At 42.7% G+C, this 4,672-nt stretch overlaps 1 non-coding gene across 1 annotated transcript; it reads right to left on the reverse strand.

Moving 5' to 3' along the window:
- Window positions 1-1,232: 1,232 nt before the first annotated feature.
- On the reverse strand, window positions 1,233-1,370 carry LOC114815406. Its single transcript, XR_003763168.1, has one exon. It is a non-coding gene; the product is annotated as a small nucleolar RNA SNORA7 (small nucleolar RNA).
- Between the last annotated feature and the right edge of the window lie 3,302 nt (window positions 1,371-4,672).

Consider the following 4,672-nt stretch of genomic DNA (forward strand, 5'->3'; position numbering starts at 1 on the left):
GCTAGACGTTTAAGGGCCCTGAACCAAAAATGGGGGAATACGGTAAGGGTGGAGATCTTGTGTTCAGCAATGGTTTCACTTCACAGTGCATGCTCCACCCTCCAGAACTCTGAAGAAAGCAAGGTAGGAGGAGAGATTTTCATGCAAAGCTGTTGCTCCCTATCTGTGATCCAAGGTTAGTCAAGATTAAAGTTGCAGAGAACAAATCATGGGAAAGATGATATACATATTAAAATGACTCATTTCTTAGTGCCTGTAAATGCCTGACTGATTTTAATACAAATTTCATTATAGCCTCTCTATTTGACTCCGGTGGCCACTTCTCAGTGATACCAGACAGGCAAGCACATAGGATATCTCACGTGTCAAAACAGTCATGGGCACAGTTTTGCCGATGTTCATCCAAGGCCACCTAAACCAAGGTGGAAGGAGTCGGATGTCATAGCTGTGCTTGACAGCCCCCAAAACAGGACTGTCTGATATAAAATGGGGCAAATGGCCACCATATGTAAAATGGAAGGGAAACCTGAAGCTTGAAGAACGTAAGAGACTTGGTGGTGGTCCTTGATATAGCTAGAACTTGAACTTAATGGTCCTGAATCCCAGTTCGCTAGTCATTCACTAATCCATTCTGTTCAGGCTTGGACCAGATTTTCATAAACAAGTCATTCCGTAGCTGCAGTAATTTTCCTAGGCATTGCTCAAGGAAAAGTATAAGACAAAAATATAAGAAAAGTATAAACCCTGGAGGAGCTTATACTCTAAGGGGGTGAGGTAAAAATAGAAGTCATGATAAGTGCATAAATTTACAGGCATGTGCTGGGGAAGATGAGGTGGTTGGTGTAATCAGGGTATCTGGTTTACACAGTGAAAGTTTCATGTAGGAAGTGTGTTCTGAGTAGAGTTTTGAAAGAAAGATTGTTATGGGGAGGGAGGGAGGGAGTGATGAGTCATGGCTCCATAGTAGCATAGTGAGGCACAGGCAAAATCTATGAATATCTTGGTTATCTTGTCTCATGCTGTCTAGTCATTTCCGACCCGTAGCGACTCCATGGACACATCTCTCCCAGAATGCCCTACCTCCACCTGCAATCATTCTGGGAGTGTATCCATAAGGTTTTCTTGGTAAAAATACCAAAGTGGTTTACCAATGCCTTCTTCCACACGGTAAACATGAGTCTCTGCCCTCGACACTCTTCCAAGCTGCTGCTGCCCAGCACAGGTACGTTTTGATTTATAGCAGATTGCCTTCCACTTGCTAGCCAATGCCCAAGCTAGGAATGGAATGGGTAGGTCTCTCCTTGACTTTCCCTCCAGCAGCCAAGACTGGTAGAGTACTGGAAACTCTCCAGGTGTGATCCTGAAAGGTAGATCTTGGTTTACAAGTATACATATAAAACAACTGAGGCAAGAAAGATCTATTTCTCTTGTTTCCATTGGAAACATTGGCCATTCCTTGAGAGCAGGGACTGGGTTTCCATGAACAATTTGGGATTTAGAAAGTAGTACAGGGTGATGATCAATAAATCATTAGTACTAATTGAGCACCTACTGGGTGTAAAATATTATTTTGAACACTGGGAGAATTAGAGATGAAATACCCAGCCCCTGCCCCTAAGATACGTTTAGTTTAAACAGAGAGACAAAATTATTTACAAATGTGATTAAAAGTGAATGGAAAATATGGATAGGTGAATAAATAGGTGTTTAAATGGTAGAGTATGTAAGACATTAAAAATCAATAGATACAGAAGTGCTATGGGTCACTGGGAGTGCATAAGCACATTGAGGTGAAAGTTGGGAGTTTTGGGCTTAGGGTGAAGAAAATACATCAGAGAGAGCCTCCTAGAGGAGTGGGATTTCAAAAGTGCTGAGTTCTGAAGGACTTGAAATGAGAGGAAGTTCCACACAGTGGAGAGGTCTGATGATGGCGATGACCATAGTGATCATGACAATGATGATCATATTGAACCTCAAAAGAGTTATTTTTTATGGTAGCTGTTTAGTGGTTGCTATGTGCTAGGCACTGAACTAAGCACTAGATTAGAGACAAGATAATCAGGTTAGACACAGTCTCTGTCCCCCCAAGAGGCTCACAGTCTATGTCGGCAAGAGGAGGGTTTTATCCCCATTTTATAGATGATTTAACTGAGGCACAGAGAAGTTTAACTGAGGCACCCAAGATCACACAGCAGACAAATGGCATTATTGGGATTATTTCAACATTACAGACTAAAGAACTAGAGAAAATTGCCCAAAATAAAAGCAAGAGAGAGGTAGATCAAGCTTAATCAAATAATCAAGTGCATTCATTGAGCACTTACTGTATGCAGAGCACTGTAATAAGTACTTGCAAGAGTGCAGTATAACAGAGTTGGTACATACATTCCCTGCCCATAACGAGCTTACAGTCTAGAGGGGGAGACAGACATGAATTTAAATAAATAAATTACAGTCAGGTACATAAGTGCTTTGGGGCTGAGAGCGGTCATGAATAAAGGGTGCAAATTCAAGTGCAAGGATGACGCATAAAGGAGTGGAAGAAGAGGAAATGGCGATTTAGTTGGGGAAAGCCCAACAGAGGAGATGTGTTTATAATAAGGTTCTGAAGGTGGGGAGAATGATCGTCTATCAGATATGAAGAGGGAGGAAGTTCCAGATCAGAGACAGGTGTGGGTGAGAGGTCAGCGGTGAGATAGATGAGACCAAGGTACACTGAGTAGGTTGGAATTAGAGGAGCCAAGTGAGCGGGTTGGGTTGTAATAGGAAAGCAGGGAGGTAAGGTAGGAGAGAGCAAGGGGATTGAGTGCTATAAAAACCAATAGTAAAGAGTTTCTGCTTAATGAAGAGCAACTTGAATAGGAAGAGAAGTGAAAAATCGTGGAACTTACTTCCACTAGCCATAAGGAGTTCTCCAACTGCATGTCAAGTTTCGGTGGGTTTCAGTATGGTCCTGCCTTGAATCAGGGGAATGGACCAGAATCCCCTAGATTGGATTGAACTAGACTCCTTTCACCTCTGACCTCTTTCCTACATCTCCTCCTCCATATACGAAAGACCATCACTCTCTCCACCTTCAAAGCATTATTAAGGTCACATCTCTTTCAAGAGGGCTTCCCCTTTTAAGCCCGCTTTTCCTCAGTTCATTCTCCCTTCTGCGTCATTTGTGCACTTGGATCTGTGACCTTTGGACATTTGATATCACCCCACCCCTAAACCCACAGCACTTGTGTGTACCCTTAAATTATATGTTTTAAATTACTTATCTGTTCATATTAATGCCTGTCTCTCCCTCTAGACCATAAGCTCATTATGGGCCAGCAAAGTGTCTGCTAATTATGTTGTGCTGTATGCTCCCAAGTGCTTAGTACACTGTTCTGCACATAATAAGTGCTCAGTAAATATCACCGATTAATTGACAGAAGACTGTCTGAGGCTCTTTTCCAGCTCGTGGTTGGATCAGGACCGGGAAGTAAATAAGCTCTGGGACCCAGCGAGGATTCTGCCGGTTTCTCAGTGCCAGCTGAGTACAGCTCAGCTTCTAATTCTCCTCCAACACATCACACAGATTATGGGGTTAGAATAATGAGTTGCCACCTGTGCCAATCTGGGAAGGCACATGACTGTGTCTTTGATCGGAGTTACTGCATCGCAGAGGCCGCGGGGATACGGTAAGCTGCTTCCCTGTGCTCCGGAGATGAAAGTCATCCAATCCAATAGGAAAGCAGAGCAACTGAATTAGACCTACCTACTGCCCAATGAAGGTTTGTTTTTGACAAAGTCTGTGTGAATTTGTATAGGACTCAGCACAAGAAGATGAATTTCCCTGCTTGAACCTACGCTCCTACCCAGGCACGGTTCTTCCAAACGGAACAAGAGAGGATAAGTGTAGATATACCTAGTATCAACAAAAGTATGTAAAGAAATGAATAAATGAATGTGTGAAATTCATTTATCAATGGTATTTATTGAGCACTTCTTGTATGCAGAGCTTGGGAGTGTAAATATGAGTTGGTAAACATGTTTCCTGCCCACAACAAGATTACAGGCTGGGGGGATACAGATATTGATATAAATAAATAAATTACATATATGCACATGCATGCTGAGGGAAGAGTAAATAAAGGGTGCCGATCCAAGTGCCAGGGTGACAAGAAGGGAGTGGGAGAAGAGGAAATGAGGGCTTGGTTGATTATTAACCACTCTACATGTAAATGCTTAAGGTGCCTGTTGGCATGACAAGAGTTAACTTCTGTGCTCCCACCAGCAGCTAACCATTCAGCAAAGGCATTATTTTTTATGATATTTGTTAAGCACTTACTATATGCCAGGCATTGTACTCAGTGCTCGTGAAAATAAAAGCCAATCAGTTCAGACAGAGTCCATGTCCCACATGTAGCTCACAGTCTTAATCCCCATTGTATAGATGAGTTAACTGAGGCACAGAGAAGTGAAGTGACTTGCCTAAGGTCACACACAGACAAACAAACAATGGAGCCAGGATTAGAACCTAATTCAGTTTCCCAAACTAGGCCTGGAAAGTCCAAACCAAACTGTTCCCACTCTGGTTTTCATGATAAGTCTGGCTAGAGGCTCTGCATCCTTTCAATCTACTCAGGATCTCCCTCAACTTCAAGTCACCCGTTACAACCTCACCCCGACCCATTACTGA

This window comes from Ornithorhynchus anatinus, chromosome 11 (genome assembly GCF_004115215.2).
Source record: "Ornithorhynchus anatinus isolate Pmale09 chromosome 11, mOrnAna1.pri.v4, whole genome shotgun sequence".
Classification (NCBI taxonomy): Eukaryota; Metazoa; Chordata; class Mammalia; order Monotremata; family Ornithorhynchidae; genus Ornithorhynchus; species Ornithorhynchus anatinus.